Here is an 18,190-nt window from a genome sequence, read left to right on the forward strand (position 1 = left end):
TGTTGTACTTCCTCAAAATTTTGAATGTTTCCTGCAAATGAGTTAAATAGTCCTCTGTGCTCGGGGACTTAACCAACATATCGTCGATATAAACTTCCATTGATTTACATATATGTTCTCCGAACATTTTGTTAACTAGGCATTGGTACATGGCTCCCGCAGTTTTTAGCCCAAAGGGCATTACATTGTAACAATATGTTCCAAAATTAGATTAACTAGGTCTTCTCCTGGTCCTCCAGGTTCATCTGAATTTGATTGTAGCCAGAGTAGGCGTCGAGAAAGGTAAGGATCTCGTGTACGGCCATGGCATCGATGTTAGGCAATGGAAAAGAGTCTTTAGGGCATGCCATGTTTAAATCCTTATAATCTACGCACATTCCAAGTTTGTTCCCTTTTTTAGGGACTACAACTACGTTGGCTAACTATTCGGGGTATTTTACCTCTCGAATAGACCCTATTTTAAGAATTTTAGTTTCCTCATCCTTTATAAATGCATGCTTCACCTCGGACTGGAGCCTTATTTTTTGCTTTACCGATTTGAACCTGGGGTCGAGGCTTAGCCGGTGTGTTGTTATTTCTGGCGGGATCCCTGTCATGTCTAAATGGGACCAAGCAAAACAATCCATATTATCGATAAGAAATTGAATAAGTTTTTTCCTGAGTTCGGGGGGTTAACCCCGTTACCAAGTATACCTTTCTCTCGGGCATGTACTCGATCAGTATGATCTATTCCAGTTCCTCGTCGTTGACTTGGTTTCATCCTACTCTTCGGGAACAACGAAAGTACTAGGAGTAAGGAAATCCTCCTCTTCTTCTTCGGCTACATGTTCCTCCGATTCGGTCGAGGCTAGGGACGGTGATTGCTATTTGGCCGTTTGGTTATCTTTGGTGCTTGATTTTTCCGAGGTCAAAGGCACTAGTATCGGTGTTACCTCATCGACTGCAAACATTTCCTTTACCGCGTGTTGTTCTCCGTAAATCGTCTTCACACCATCCACTATTGGGAATTTCATCATCTGATGAAGGGTTGAAGGTACTGCCCTCATGTTGTGGATCCATGGCCTCCCGAGTAGTGTATTATATCTCATGTCGCCTTCGATGACATGGAATTTTTTATCTTGGATGGTCTCGGCCACGTTCACTGGTAGGATAATCTCCCCCTTCGTTGTTTTGCTTGCCATGTTGAAGTCATTTAGGACTCGAGATGCAAGTACAATTTGGTCCTGTAGGCCGAGCTACTCTACGACCCTCGATCTGATTATATTTGCTGAGCTACCTGGATCCACTAGAACACGTTTAACTTGAACTTTATTTAACAAAATAGAAATTACCAGGGCATCATTGTGTGGCTGAGATATGCCTTCCGCTTTCTCGTCATTGAATGATAGGACGCCCTCGGGCACATAGCTCCGAGTACGTTTTTCTGTGGTGATCGACACTTTGGTGTGTTTGAATATAGGCCCTTGTGGAACATCGATATCGCCAATGATTATATGAATTACATGTTGTGGTTCTTCCTGCTTATTTTTTCTGTTTGCATCTCTTTCTCTGAAGTGGTTCTTAGCTCGATTACTGAGAAACTCTTGAATATGACCCTCATTGAACAATCGAGCCAATTCCTCCCTCAGTTGCCTGCATTCTTCAGTCCTATGGCCATGTGTGCCATGATATAGACACAACAAGTTTGGATTCCTTTGAGAAGGATCAGTTTGTATAGGCCTAGGCCACCTGGTGTCTTTGATTCTTTCAATAGTTGACATGATCTCCGACAACCGAGGTGCTTCAGCAAGGTCGGTATGTTTATAAAAACCATGCTTACTCATAAGTCCTCGAGTATTCTATCCTCGATCATTTCTCTGATCGTTCCGAGGAGGATTGCACTCTGAACCGTTGTTTCTTCATTCCGAGCCATACGGCTGATACTGTTCCCTATTTGATCTCGTTTCCATGTCTATATCCCTCGGGGACTTAACCACCAATCTATTTGGATAAACGGAGCCCGAAGGGGCTCTCAGCTGGTCGTCCTCGACCCTGATCTTTGACTGATAACGATTATGTACATCTGCCCACGTCACAGCTGGATACTCGACCAGATTTTGCTTCAACTATCGTGACACGATCAAACTCCGCTCGTTCAATCCCTGCATAAAATCTTGTGCTGCCCAATCATCCGAGACCGGTGGTAATTCCATTCGCTCCATTTAAAATCGAGATACAAACTCCCTGAGCATCTCATCATTCCTCTGTCTTATCTTAAAAATGTTTGATTTCCTTGTCGCAGCCTTTATGGCCCTAGCATGTGCTTTCACGAAGGCGTCTGCTAACATAGCAAACGAATCGATAGAGTTCGGTGGCAAGTTGTGATACCAAATCATGGCTCCTTTTGATAAAGTTTCCCTAAATGTTTTCAACAATACTAACTCGATCTCATCATCATTTAAGTAGTTTCCTTTAATCCAGCAAGTGTATGAAGTAATATGTTCATTAGGATTGGTTGTCCCATTGTATTTGGGTATATCGAGTATACAGAACTTTTTAGGAATGGACTTTGTAGCCGCACTCAGAGGGAATGGCTTTTGTATGAATTTCTTAGCATCCAAACCTTTCAAGACCGGGGGTGCCCCCGGTATTTGATCAACACAGGAGTTATAAGTCTCCACTTTTTTTATCATTATCCTCAATCTTTTTCTCCTCGGACTCGATTCTCTTGGTGAGTTCCTCGAGCATCCTCATAATTGTGGGATCAGTCCCCGAGCCATTACCGCTTGATTTTTTTGGCACAGGCTTAGTGCGTCGAATATTTTTTGGTTCGACTATACTTGAAGTTCGGTGCTGACTTTAAAGTTGAGCGATAGCAACCTGTTGAGCTTGTAGCATCTCGAATATTACTTGGAGTCTGACTCTCCCATCTCCTATACCTTGTGTTCCTTGGCCACCAGATCGGGCTTCCCTTCGTACACTTCCTCTGGGGTCTGCGCCTAAATCCGCATTCAAAGCATTGTGTGAACTAACCTCGACTAGTTCCATTTTTGGCACTTCCCCAGGGTTAATCGATGGTACATCGACCCCTACATTGTTGTTTCCCCATGAAATCCAAGATCACCATCGCCGTGTATGGGTGTGTTTTGTGAGTTTGGCATGTTTTAACTTGAGAACAAAAATTCTTGACAAGAACAAGTGTGAAAATAACATGTGTTATCAGAATCAGTACTAAAATAATCATTATTATCTTTAGCCCCACGGTGGGCGCAAAACTGTTTACCTCGAAAATACGAGTAACAATTAAACTTGTTTGTGGTTTTAAAGATATGTATTTTAGTTCAATACTAATTAATAACCAAGAAGTATAATGTGCGAATGAAAGGAATAAATAAAATCAAACCAGTGTACAAGCCAGTCTCGACCTCGAGCTAAGGCGGCCTCGAGGTAGGTCAAGAACAATAAAGTAAGAACAACAAAGCTAAAGGACAATTATGATGAAATATGAGCAAGAAAGTAAGAGCGTATATTCTTTGTCAATGATTGATGATGGTTGCAAATGATTGGGGTCCCCTTTATATAATGGGAGAGCCCTAAATAAGGTACATTTCTATTTACAGTAAGGAATCTTATTGGAGCAGTTGTCCAACCGCCTAGTACAGATTCGTACTAACTCGTACAAATCTATTACGGAATTTATGCCATGATCTTGGGGATGTGGCGGGAATCTTGCTTTTTCTGTTACAAACTCATAACAACATCATCTCGGGGTCGGTCGCACTTAGCTTTGGCGCTCATTGCGTACTTCGATCTTCGAGCCTTATATTTTGTCGCCGGGCTTGAGCTTGATCCATCAGGCTCAAAATTGACCCATCCTGAACTCGGGCTTGAGGCGACCCCCTCGAGCCCGTGAAATTGGGCATACCTAATTTCGACAGTATACAAAACTTCCAGCATATTATGTTGGAATTCCAGCACAAGAAAAGTTCCAATATAATATGTGAGATTTATGGAGCTTCTGCCAATGGTGGATCCAGGATTTTAAAGCAACGGGTCCTCTATTATAAGTTAAGTTGATGCATAGTATACGTGTATGACTATTTGAAACTTAAAATGAGACACTCTGTGTGTGTGTGTATATATATATATATATAAAAACATTACAAGAAGTATATAAATTGTATACACTTTTGCGACTATCGAATATAAATAGTTTTGACCGTGGGCTAAAGATCTTTGCTCAAAAATATATTATTAGGAACATTTCAACAAAATTAAATGGAGTACTATTTTTGGACAGTAAAAGTATTTCATCAATCTCCACACATGAAATATTTTTAAGTGATAGTAGCAGATAAAAGAAAGAAAGAAAAACGAATTTGGAGGGGAAAAAAAGAAAGGAAAAAGGTAACCAGAAATATGGAAAAATAGCTCAAACAAGGGCAAACGAAAAATAGAAAAGAATGGAAACAATCAAACAAGGAAAGGTCATCCCCATTGCAAAACATACAAAAAAGCATTTACCTTCACACCAGTTTCGATCCCCCAAACAAACAATATAAAGGCCTACAATGTAATCTCTAAACCAAAGCACTCAGCTCAGCTTTTAGTTCGTGGGTGCTCATCGCTCTTATATTTGAGTTTACCATTAATTTCTCATAAAATACAAAGACCCTACCCTAAAGACAACGGGTGCTTAAGCACCCACACCACTAAATGTGGATCTGGCGCTGGCTCCTGCATATTATAATGGAACTCCAGCACATTTTAAAATTTCAGCATATTATGTTGGTAGCTAATATGTAAAAAGTTCGAATTCCAGCATATTATACTGGAATATTTCCGGATTTTTAAGAGTGTTTTGTTCAAATTTTATCTTTACTTGAAAAGTGGCTATATTTCAATTACTTTAAAATTATGACTATTTTTCAATTATCAGCCGTAAATATGACTTTCTAATATTTTACAAAATACTTCTTCTTTTAGTGGTCCGGTTCTTGTTTTCCTTCCTTTTGCCGGATGTGTTTTTTGCCAAACCTCCTATACCCAGTGGGCCAAAAGTCCATTTTATTTGTTTAAAATGGGAAAATGTGTTGTATTATACTAATTTAATTTATTTGTTCCCCGTTTAAATGTGACACCGCTTGCAAAAATATTTGCATTATGTTATTGAATCAATTAATACGTGAGAATTTGTTTTCAATATCAATGCGTACATATTCTTAGTGAAAGCCAGTTTTAGTCCTTTGAGAAGGACTATCATTTCTTTATTTAGTGTCGAATCTACTTTAGTATCGAATCATTTTTTTTGAAACTTGTGATTTTAAACGTATTATAATATTTATATGCCTATAAAATAATCATATTATTAATAGTAAACTTAGAAGTGTAAAATTAGATTATTTCAAAATTCAAAAATATAGTATTATTTTTGGAACAAACTAAAAAGAAGATAATGTTGAGAGAAAGAAATAATAGTTTTGAACCGTGTCCAAGTAACAATTCAAGTCTCGCCAAATATGAGGAGATAATCTTTCTAGTCATTTACTTTTAAATGACTCAAGTTACACTTTTGCGGGTCAATTAGTTTTTTGGCCCTTTACAAACTTGTATTTAGTTTTAGTAAAAGATCTGTTGTTTACATATAAGGGATTTAAGAAGGCCATTCTCTTAAATTTAAAATTGCGGAAAAGGGTCATATTTGTCCCTGTACTCTTTAAAAGGGTTATATTTGTCCTTCGTTATACTTTTTTGATATGTGTATCCTTACCGTTATACTTTAGTAACATATTTGTCCTTGTACTCTTCAAAAAGGGTTATATTTGCTCTTCGTTATACTTTTTGACATATTTATCCTTACAGTTATACTTTAGGATCATATTTGCCCCTCATCTATTAAATCTCCATGTCCCAGTTTTCCTACATGGCGCCTATGTGGATTTCTTTTTTCCAATTTAAATATGGTCACCTATTTAAGATAATTTAACCCGCCCACCCAATTTAAATATGGTCACATATTTAAGATAAAGTTCTTTTTCAGCTCTATGTTTTTCGGGTAGCACCGGCAACATATTGGAAAACAAGAACTTTGAACTCAAAATCACTAATCTAATACAGCTCACAATTATTGCAGTAACCAAAGTACATTACGAGAAGTTACATAACAATGGAATTAATGACAAAGGTCAGTGCTTAGAATAGAGCACTGTCAGAAACCTAAAACTCGAAGAAAACATTCAAGTTTATTTAAGAAAATGTCAAGATGAGTGAAGTATTGAATAGCCTCTATAAGCGAGACTGAACCGAGTTGTCGTCGTCGGATGGATTAAAGGTAACACTATAGTTTCATTCACTCATTGTCCAAAATTTTCTCACTCGGACTTGATTTGATAGGTTGCCGCTGCTACCCGGAAAACATGAAGTTGATCCGGAGAAGAGATATGGACAAGTGGGGGGGGGGGGGGGGGAATTAGGATTTCAGTTTATTTTAGTTAGTGGGTCTAGTTTAATTGGGTGGGCAGGTTAAATTATCTTAAATAGGTGACAAAGAAAATCCCCATAGGCACCATGTAGGAAAACAAAGGTGGGACATGGGATTTAATTGATGAGGGGCAAATATGATCCTAACGTATCACTGTAAGGATAAATATGTCAAAAAAGTATCACGAAGGACAAATGTAACCCTTTTTGAAGAGTACAGGGACAAATATGATCCTAAAGTATAACGATAAGGATAAATATATCAAAAAAGTATAACAAAGAATAAATATAACCCTTTTTGAAGAGTATGAGTAAATATGACCCTTTTCCGTTAAAATTGTAAAGGGATATAATGTACAAATAACATGGCCATTTGCCTGATGTCTCTATTTTCAAATATTAAGCCATTATGGCGTTATATAACTTAATGTTTCAGTAGAATTTGCAAATTCCGACACAATTCCCCTGAAATACACAACAATACTAAGCTTCTTCACTGAACGTGCTTGCTTCAATTAAGCTCATCATCTCTCCTGAAATATATTGTTACAAAATTGGTTTGGATGCAAAAGAAAGATTAATAATCATGTGCTAATGGATTCAAAATTCAGCTGTCCGAACCACGTTTACCCCTTAGGACGAAAGAGCATTTGAAACGTTAATAGTAGAAACTGCTGAGAAAAAATCCAGCATTCATTTGTCAAACTCCCAAATGACTCCTCCATCCTCTGCGATCAGAGAGCAAATCAACTTAAAGACAAACCAACAAATAGAGGAAAAGAGAAAATTACTATAAAGGGCAGCCCGGTGCACAAAGATTCCACGTTCATAGGTTTGGGGAAGGGCTGCACCCCATATGATTGGAAAATACAAGATAAATCAAACAGATGTTGTGCTGCACTAGAAAAGGTTTCTAAGGAGATGTGCCTGGAGAACTGCTCTGAGTTCAGGATATGCTGTTAATTTTACACTTTTGCCTTTGGCACCCCACAAGGGCTTTTTGATGGAGATTATTTCCATATAGTCGGTGTGAGTCATTCTCAATGGGACGAGAAGAGAAGTACAGAGTAGAAATCTTATGACAAGCATTTACGGCGTCCAAACAATTTAACAGCCAAATCTGAATAATTGAGCAGTATCCTCAAGTATTTTGATATAACCTAGAGAAGGATTATATGCATTACAACATAACACGTTTTCTGGGAACCCCAAGATAGCTCGTTAAAAGATTCTATATGCTATCAATAAGAATGGACAAATAGCACCTTATAATTTGCCTTCAAACAGAGCTCGTAAAAGAAGCTATAGGCTTTCCATGCTACTGACGTATGCTCAAATACTAAAACTGGAAACTGATGACATATACGATTCAGTCTATTTCGAATTATAGTAGTAAGTGATTACCTTTTATCTTCTTGTTGATCCAAACTTCAAGCAGCATTCCTGCACCAACACCAGCAGCAATAAATGACCCGTAAAAGGCGATGTTGTATGGTAAGGATCTTCGTGGAAGAAAATAATACTCAGGAACTTGTCGAATTTTTTTAGGTAGCCGTTTCTTCACAGCTGGTACAATACCAGATTCATTACTTTCTGTTCCACCCAGAGTTTTCCAGTCCATCTCTTTCATTGAGTCTTTTGGCTGTTCGGCACGCATTACAGGACCCTAGCCTAGTACCCTGTTTATAAATAAAAAAATACAAGAAAGATTAGAGCCTAAATTTGAAATTGAGGGAAGTCTTGGCACACTAGTACATTACAGCATTCGCTCATACAACAGCATTTTGGTTTTTCATTTTGAAGATGGCCGAACCGTTTTAGGCTAACGTTTTTTTATGACGATGGTGTTGGGGCCAGCTGGAGCTAACCGAGGACATGACCCTTGATAGGAGGGTGTGGAGGCTAAGAATTAGGGTAGAAGGTTCGTAGGTAGTCGAGTATTTCCCTGTGTCTTCCTTAGTTCAATAGTACTAGTGTATTTTGGTATCCCTTTTATTCTTATTTTGCTATTACCACATATTTTGCACTGTTGTTACTTGCCTTCCGTACGCCCTTAGTTAGTTATCATTTCATATCTTGTACTATTATTACTGACTATTAGTGCTTCTTTCATACTCTCTTTTGCTTTCTTGGGTTTTGTTTTCTAAATACCTTGTATTGATATTACTTGCTATAAGTGTTTCTTCCATCCTTTCTTTAGCCAATGGCCTATCGGAAATAGTCTCTCTGCCCTTCCAAGGTAGGGGTAAGACTGTGTACATCCTACCCTCCTAGACTCCACTTGTGGGATTACACTGTGTTGCTTTTGTTGTTGGGGCCAGCTTATGTGCACACCGACTATGCCACTGGATACTCTCCCTCCCACCAGCATAAGTATCAAGTGACTCTACTCACAAACACGCTTAGGCATATGGGAAGAACTCACCTAGTCTCTTTTGCCTCCACCAAGATTTAACTTGAGACCTCATGATTCTCCTCCCACTTCATTTACCATACCTTTGGGTTAGTTTGTAAGCTAACTTACTACAATTAAGGCACGTATCGTCACCTGTTCAGTGTTTATGAGTGACAGCAGGAAACTCGTTTCATGGAAATGAAATTATGTTCCTAAATGATCCGTATATCTTGACGGTAACCGAGTCTTGGGTTGTTGTTAACCTTGTCCTGTTATTAATTTAAGCTCATTGATTCAAATTAGTGAATCGGATTTTTGGTAAAATCTGGATCTCCAAGCCAAAAGACAAAGTGAACAAAAATAAAGTTGAGTAACTTCATTTATCAACATATAAGCTTGCCCCCTATATTAAAGGGATAAAGAGAAAAGTAGAAGTGGTTGATTCAGTGTAGCTAGCAAGAAAAATAGCATGATATTGTTGCTCCTTTCAGTTAATACTCATTTGCTTTCTTCTGAACATCATACTCTGAACGCGCAAATTCAATCAAAGCTTCTGTTAGCATTGGAAAATGAACAAGTCCCACCCGTATAAAAGTTAACATAATAGGGTTTTCAATTCTTACTAATTCTAGCAGTAAGTCTTTACAAAAGATTTTTTTTTTTTTGAATTGGTAACTAAAAGTAAAGTCTTTCCAAAAGATTTCAACTGTAGAAATCTTTTATGTTAACTTTTATACAGGTGGGACTTGTTCATTTTCCAATGCTAACAGAAGCTTTGATTGAATTTGCGCGTTCAAAGTATGATGTTCAGAAGGAAGCAAATGAGTATAACTGAAAGGAGCAACAGTATCATGCTATTTTTCTTGCTAGCTACACTGAATCAACCACTTCTACTTTTCTCTTTATCCATTTAATATAGGGGGCAAGCTTATATGTTGATAAATGAAGTTACTCAACTTTATTTTTGTTCACTTTGTCTTTTGGCTTGGAGATCCAGAGTTTACCAAAAATCTGATTCACTAATCTGAATCAATGAGCTTAAATTAATAACAGGACAAGGTTAACAACCCAAGACTCGGTTACCGTCAAGATATACGGATCATTTAGGAATATAATTTCATTTCCACGAAACGAGTTTCCTGTTGTCACTCATAAACACTGAACAGGTGGCGATACGTGCCTTAATTGTAGTAAGTTAGCTTACAAACTAACCCAAAGGTGTGGCCTAGTGGTAAATGAAGTGGGAGGAGAATTATGAGGTCTCAAGTTAAATCTTAGTGGAGGCAAAAGAGACTAGGTGAGTTCTTCCCATATGCCTAAGCGTGTTTGTGAGTAGAGTCACTTGATACTTATGCTGGTGGGAGGGAGAGTATCCAGTGGCATAGTCGGTGTGCACATAAGCTGGCCCCAACAACAAAAGCAACACAGTGTAATCCCACAAGTGGAGTCTAGGAGGGTAGGATGTACGCAGTCTTACCCCTACCTTGGAAGGGGGTAGGGAGACTATTTCCGATAGGCCATCGGCTAAAGAAAGGATGGAAGAAGCGTATAGCAAGTAATATCAATACAAGGTATTTAGAAAACAAAACCCAAGAAAGCAAAAAAGAGTATGAAAGAAGCACTAATAGTCAGTAATAACAGAATCGCTATGAAAATGTTGGTTTATGTTTAGTCAGCAATGGCATGCTGAAAATGTTGGTTTATGTTTAGTCAACAATGGCATGCCAATTGGAAGAGTTGGTGGAAAGAGTTGGTGTGGATGCTAGGAGGAAGCTTCCTCCTTTGATGTCACCCATGACATCAAGAGGAGGTAGTTTGATGTCACCAATGACATCAAGAGGAGGTCTTTACCTCTATAAATAGATGCACTCCTTCACTTGTAGAAATCATCCCAAAATAATACAATACATTGTAGTGAGTAGAGAGTTAAGAGAGAAATTCTCTTAAGTGTAATTGGGAAATCTCCCCTTCCTTTGTTAATATTAAAAGGGCAATTGTTCTCTGGTGGACGTAGGATTATTTTGATCCGAACCACGTTAAATCTTACGTTCTTTCTTTTACGTTTCCGCTAACAATTGGTATCAGAGCGACAGGATTCTTTAACGATCCAAGGAGAAAGAACAAGCAAATATGAGTTCCATGAAATTTGAAATTGATAGATTCAATGGACGCAACAACTTCAATATCTGGAAGATCCAGATGATGGCGTTACTGCGGAGGGAAGGTTCAATCCATGCTATTGACGGAAAGTATCCTACGGATATATCAGCTCCCGACAAGGAGAAGATTGAAGGGGATGCATTGAGTGCAATCCAACTATCCCTTGCACCTAACGTGCTTTGTGAAGTGAGTACGGGTACCGAAGAGACGGCCAAACAGTTGTGGGAAAAGCTATAAGGGCTATACCAAGACCGATCAGTGACAACAAGAATGTTGTTACAACGGCGTCTTCACACATTTAAGATGGGGTCAAGTACTTCGTTACAAGATCATTTAGATGCGTTTAATAAACTTGTCATGGACTTACAGATTGCGGGAATTAAAAGGGAGGAGGAGACGCTTGCATGTGCTTTGCTATTTTCATTGACTTCAGGATATCGTGATATTGAGAATTCAATGATGTATAGCAAGGAGCCTATCAAGCTTGAGCAAGTGCGGCAGGCACTTAACTCAAGTGATGTGCGGAGGCACATTGAAGGAGATAAAGATGACCAGGCAAGTGGCCTCTTTGTAAGAAGCCGGACTAGCCAACAGGGAAAGAGCAAATCAAAGCACAGATCAAAGTCTCGTATGAACAAGAAGAATACAGAGTGTTGGGGTTGTGGCAAGAAGGGGCACTTTGAACGAGATTGCCCAATGTCAAAGTCCAAGGAAAAGGCGAGTGCATCTACAGTTGAACAGGTACATAATTTTGATAATGATTATGTACTAACAACATCGTGTAATAATAATAGTAGTTATGAAAACAAATGGGTGTTAGACTCTGCTTGTACTCTGCATATGACGTTCCGAAAAAACTGGTTTAGCAGCTACGAGAAAAGTGGAGGAACCGTAGTAATGGGCAATAATGCAACTTGTGCAATAGTTGGCATTGGCTCAGTTCGGGTTCGCTGCCATGATGGAATCGTGAGGACTATTACACAAGTCCGTCATGTTCCTGATCTGAAGAAGAATTTGATCTCCTTGGGTACTCTGGATGAACAAGGCTACAGGTACATGAGCGAAGCAGGAACTATGAAGGTGACTAAAGGTTCTTTAGTCATGCTGAAAGGCAAGCTGGAGAACGGTCTTTACACATTGGCCGGAAGCACCATTGTTGGCTCTGCAAATGCATCTACAGTGCAGTTATCTAATGATGACAAGGCAAGACTATGGCACATGAGACTGGGTCATATGAGCGCACGTGGACTGGAGATGTTGAGCAATCGTAAACTTTTGGAAGGTGAGAAGATCAGCACGCTTGACTTCTGTGAGCACTGCGTTCTAGGGAAGCAGAAGAAGGTCAGCTTCAGCACTGGCAAACACAAGACAAGAGGAGTGCTAGACTACATCCATTCAGATTTATGGGGTTCTTCTAAACTTCCATCGAAGGGCGGAAAGAGGTATCTTCTCATTTTTATTGATGATTTCTCACGAAAGGTTTGGGTGTATTTTTTGAAGGCAAAAAGTGATGCTTTTGAAGCATTTAAAGAGTAGAAGATTTTGGTTGAAAATCAAATGGAGCGGAAAATCAAGTATCTTCGCACAGACAATGGCTTGGAGTTTTGCAATGAAGAGTTTAATGAATTCTGCAAGGTTCATGAGATCTCAAGACATAGGACTGTCAGGCATACCCCACAGCAGAATGGAGTTGCCGAGAGAATGAACAGAACTCTTCTTGAAAAGGCCCGTTGTATGCTCCTACAAGCCAAAATGTCCAAAGTATTTTGGGCTGAAGCAGTTCACATTGCTGCTCATATTGTCAATCGATCTCCAGCATCGACAATTGACTTTAAGACTCCGAATGAGGTATGGTCAGGTGAACCCTCTAACTATTCATACTTACGAGTATTTGGGTGTCCAGCTTATTATCACGTTAATGAAGGAAAGCTTGAACCAAGGGCAAAGAAGGCCATATTCGTAGGGTATGTGGATGGAGTAAAAGGGTACAAACTTTGGTGTTTGTCTTTACTCAAATTTATAGTTATTAGAGATGTCACCTTCGATGAATCCTCTATACTTGATCCTCGTAAAGTTTCCGTGGAGTTTTCAAGAAACAAGAACAACGAGCAGGTGGAGCTTCCGGTGGAGCTTGCCAAGGAAAAGGATCAAGAGGCTCAGGCTAAAGATGAGTCAGAAGATGTAGACCTTGAAGAACTTGCTGTCAATGAACCATACACAATTGCGAAGGGGAGGGAGAAGAGGCAGACACGAGAACCGGAACGCCTTATAAATCAAGCAAACTTGATTGCATATGCGTTCGTAGCTGCACAAGAAGAGATTAAAGATCTGGAGCCCTCCTCGTATATTGAAGCAACTTCTTGCAAGGATGCTGCACAATGGCGGTTAGCCATGACTGAAGAGATGGAGTCTCTTCACAAGAATCAGACATGGGTCTTAGTGAAAAGACAAAAGGGAAGAGGACAGTTGGATGCAAGTGGGTCTACCGAAAGAAAGAGGGAATTCCTGAAGTGGAAGATGCTAGGTTCAAGGCGAGATTGGTTGCAAAAGGTTTCAGCCAAAAGGAGGGAATTGACTACAATGAGATTTTCTCTCCGGTCGTGAAGCATAGCTCAATTCGCGTGCTACTAGCATTGGTTGCACAATTTAACTTGGAGCTTCAACAGCTTGATGTCAAAATTGCTTTTTTACACGGTGATCTAGAAGAGACAATCTATATGGATCAACCTGAAGGTTTCCTAGCTGAGGGAAAAGAAAGATCACGTATGCCAACTAGGCGCAGATTTAGGCGCAGACCCCAGAGGAAGTGTACGAAGGGAAGCCCGATCTGGTGGCCAAGGAAGTCGACTCTGCAGTCGATTGTCGCTTTGTCTACGACAGAAGCAGAATACATGGCAGCAGCGGAGGCGGTAAAGGAAGCTATCTGGTTGAAAAGTTTAGTAGCGGAATTGAGTTTGGTTCAGCTGGAATCAACTCTTAGATGTGATAGTCAGAGTGCTATTCATCTAATGAAAAATCAGAGATTTCATGAGCGCACTAAACACGTTGATGTCAGATTTCATTTTATTCGAGATGTTATTGATGAGGGAACTATCAAGGTCGTGAAGGTTATCACAGACGATAATGCTGCAGACATGTTGACCAAGATAGTCCCGCTCGCTAAGTTTGCACACTGCAAGGACTTGGCGGCGGTGTGCATCAACTGATGCAACTCCGAAGAGAACAGTTGCTAGGTGGAGGTGGTATGTTCAACAATGGTTTGATTCTTCTTGTTTCTTACAACGGGGTTACCCAGTAAGCTTAGAAGTTTTGGCCAGAGTTGTTCACACGCTCGAAACACAAACCAAGGTGGAGATTGAAAATGTTGGTTTATGTTTAGTCAGCAATGGCATGCTGAAAATGTTGGTTTATGTTTAGTCAACAATGGCATGCCAATTGGAAGAGTTGGTGGAAAGTGTTGGTGTGGATGCTAGGAGGAAGCTTCCTCCTTTGATGTCACCCATGACATCAAGAGGAGGTAGTTTGATGTCACCAATGACATCAAGAGGAGGTCTTTACCTCTATAAATAGATGCACTCCTTCACTTGTAGAAATCATCCCAAAATAATACAATACATTGTAGTGAGTAGAGAGTTAAGAGAGAAATTCTCTTAAGTGTAATTGGGAAATCTCCCTTCCTTTGTTAATATTAAAAGGGCAATTGTTCTCTGGTGGACGTAGGATTATTTTGATCCGAACCACGTTAAATCTTATGTTCTTTCTTTTACGTTTCCGCTAACACGCTATAAACTTTGTTGATCGTGACTGATGAAAGTGAGTTTATTTGTCTACTATTTTTATTGAGTAAAAATGAGTAAAGGTGATCAGGCTACTAATGAAATAAATAAAAATGGTGGAGAAACTCAAGGTAAGATTAAAAATACAAGAATTGAAGGTGCAGTCCATCTATCTTCAATAATTAAAAGGACCATAAACATATATGCACATGTAAGTAGGGTTCGGATACGCTCCAATAATGTATTCATCCAGTAATCTTCAATAGACATTTTGATGTGAGCCACATGTACATTCAAAATTTAAGAGCTGAGATTGCATTGTCTTTTCCCCATTCTGTCACCTCAAGTAACTTTAAGCAAAAATTACATGGTTATTATAAATGAACGACAATCCCCCTTAATCCTTTCCGATATCCATCTCGTCAAACCCGAACAAGCTGCTCACAGAAGCTTTTACTTTGCTTCTGACTCTGCTCCTTCACCGGCTACTCTTCTCGTATTAAATGTTGGGAGTATTTTCTTGCTATATCATCTCTATAGCGTTTCTCCTTTTTTTTCAATTATTTTCTACTCAAAATATTTGTGCCGTCCATTTACTTTTAATTTGTATCTATAATGTGCATATAACACACTTGGGTATAGATTGAAAAGCCATGGATGATAACCCAGAGCTCTTTATTTTTCTGCTAGCACCATGAACGATGACCCAAAGCTCTTCCTTTTTCTGGTTTTTTTGAGTATTGAAGTGGGTGCAATCTCTTGTTTGTTTTGTAATCTAGCCTTTAAGTAGAAACAAGGAGGTTCAGTAGCTGATGGAAGCTTATGTGTCATTAAAAGTTGGCTCTGGACACCACATGTGCCTGGCTTCTTCCAGGTATCACTAAGTCATCAAGTTTTATGGGTAAATTCTTGAAACTTGGTCAATAAAAGGGGCCTAAATCATGGGGCAGACAGGCATGTTGATGATACATGCAGCTGATAACTAACTAAGGGCGTACGGAAGGCAAATAACAACAGTGCAAAATATGTGGTAATAGCAAACTAAGAATAGAAGGGATACCAAAATACACTAATACTATTGAACTAAGGAAGACACAGGGAAATGCTCGACTACCTACTAACCTTCTACCCTAATTCTCAGCCTCCACACCCTCCTATCAAGGGTCATGTCCTCGGTTGGAATCTTGTGTATCATTAAAGATAAAATGAAAGTATTATAAAAATAATTATTTTTTAAAACACATCAAAACTATAAGTAAGACACAAATTAACCGAGATAATATAACATTTTTTAGTTTTTGCAATTATAGTCCTAACGCATTTCAAAATTTTAACCAAAATGGTCCCTAAGTATGAATAGAAGTTCTACTTCACCATTCCTCAATGTCAAATTAATTGAGATGACTTTTGCTCTCGGTTATAATTGGGATTAAATAACCTTCCACCGGTTGCAAAACAGCTCAACTATGGCCTTATTCATGGATGAAGCTTTATTTTGTTCAACTTAATTCGTATTTTTGTTGATTAGCCTTTGGGACTAGCATGTGGCTCCTAAGTGGCAAATTTAATTCACCTTTTTAAAGTGGTGAAAAGGGAGAGGTACACGGGTATTGAACAATTAGTTTGGATAACAATAAGATTAGCTAATCCATGTGTCACACCATTTTCAAATTTTAAGTCACAATTATCAGATTGCTATTCAATTTCCATGACTTTTCGGCCTAACTGAATCAAACCAGGTGGTAAAACAGATGTCAAAGATTCAACCACAGTTGAATACCCTTTAGCTATAGTTAGTTCATCTCCAGAAAAATTACAATACTGACTTTCTCCATTGAAATCTAAAGTACCCAAATCACCAACTGATGAATAATGCCTATGTATATTCTCAAACATAGCAAAAACACCTTCTTCAAGTGCTTTTCTACTCCATTTATCAAACACTTCAACATTTTCTTGATCTTTCTTTAAATTCCAATAATATTCAAGACCTTTCCTAAGAAAAGAACCAATACTTAGATTTTTAATACTACCATTTTCAAGATTTAAACTTTCAAGAATTTCTTTACATACCTCATCTTACTGGATTTTAAAGTGGTGACAAGGGAGAGGTACACGGGTATTGAACGATTAGTTTGGATAACAATAAGATTAGCCAATCCTTGTGTCACACCTCTTTTCCGAAGATAAAGAGTTTTTCCTATTAAAATGACATTATTTGAAATGAGATTATTTATTTTAATTAGAGTCGCCGCTTGGAATAATTATTAAGGTGTCCCAAGTCACCGGTGTCGCACCTCCTTTTTCATGAGGGGATAGGGAGTTTTTTCAATTAAAGTGACATTAATCGAAATGGGATTATTTATTTAATTTCAGAATCGCCACTTGGAATAATTTATGGTGTCCCAAGTCACCGGTTTATTTTAAATCTCAAATCGAGGAAATTTGGCTCTTAATTATGGTCCACGAACACAGAAGACCTGGTAAGTACTTCTGTTAACACGGGAGAAGGTGTGAAGCGCTCCCGAGTTATGTGATTTTAGCACGGTCACTCAACTATTAAAATTGGCCTAATTATCTTGTGCTTTTATACCGCTTTTAATTATTTATGGAATTCATTTGAACATGTCGCGCACGCGTTTTGTTTTTGTAAATATTGCGAATAGCATCACGTGAATCGCACTCGCGATCTACAACATATTGATTTTTATTATTATTTGAAGTTATGGTCGAATGACGTGAAACGCACACTCAAATTGGGTTTTACATATCATGACTATGTCACGGGAACCGTACCCATAGTTACGATGATTTATTATATGTTCATTAATGATTATTTCCTAAGGTTTGAGACTGTGCATGGGTCCAGTCCTAATTGTCATAAGAGGAAAGACATCCGGGCCTTTTATTCAGGCCCAAGCAACATCCAAATGAGTTCTGTTGGGTCATTCATTTAGAATGGCCCAAACGAATTGGCCTGGCCTCCGTTATGACAAAGGATTTTTCAACATCCCATTTGTAATTTGAACTCAACACTAATACAATGATTTTAAGAGTAAAATCCAGTAGGATCCATACACAACTAAATTCAACTGTGCATAAAAATTGTGCTAACCTTTCTTCAAAAACACAATTAAACATGATTCATAAATCAAATATCACATAGATCTTTATACGCCGTGTCCAGATTATGCTTTTTTAGGATCAGAATTAGCTTTAAAGTGATTAAATTCAACTAATCTAGCATTCATAGGTCTGTCATTATCACAACCAAGCAAACTAACATACGGATTCAAACCAACAGGAAATTGCATAACTTTCATTCCATTTACCCAAATACTACAAGCTTAGGAATATATGTGTACCTGTTTGAAGCAAAAACAAAAAAGCAAACTGGACC

General features: G+C 38.6%; 1 long non-coding RNA gene across 1 annotated transcript; it reads right to left on the minus strand.

Moving 5' to 3' along the window:
• Window positions 1–7,088: 7,088 nt before the first annotated feature.
• LOC107802002 (uncharacterized) lies at window positions 7,089–18,190 on the minus strand. The gene is made up of 4 exons (XR_012704490.1): window positions 18,156–18,190; window positions 8,038–8,138; window positions 7,864–7,902; window positions 7,089–7,187 (listed from the first exon to the last, which is right to left on the minus strand). It is a non-coding gene; the product is annotated as an uncharacterized LOC107802002 (long non-coding RNA).

This window comes from Nicotiana tabacum, chromosome 21, assembly GCF_000715075.1.
Source record: "Nicotiana tabacum cultivar K326 chromosome 21, ASM71507v2, whole genome shotgun sequence".
Taxonomy (NCBI): Eukaryota; Viridiplantae; Streptophyta; class Magnoliopsida; order Solanales; family Solanaceae; genus Nicotiana; species Nicotiana tabacum.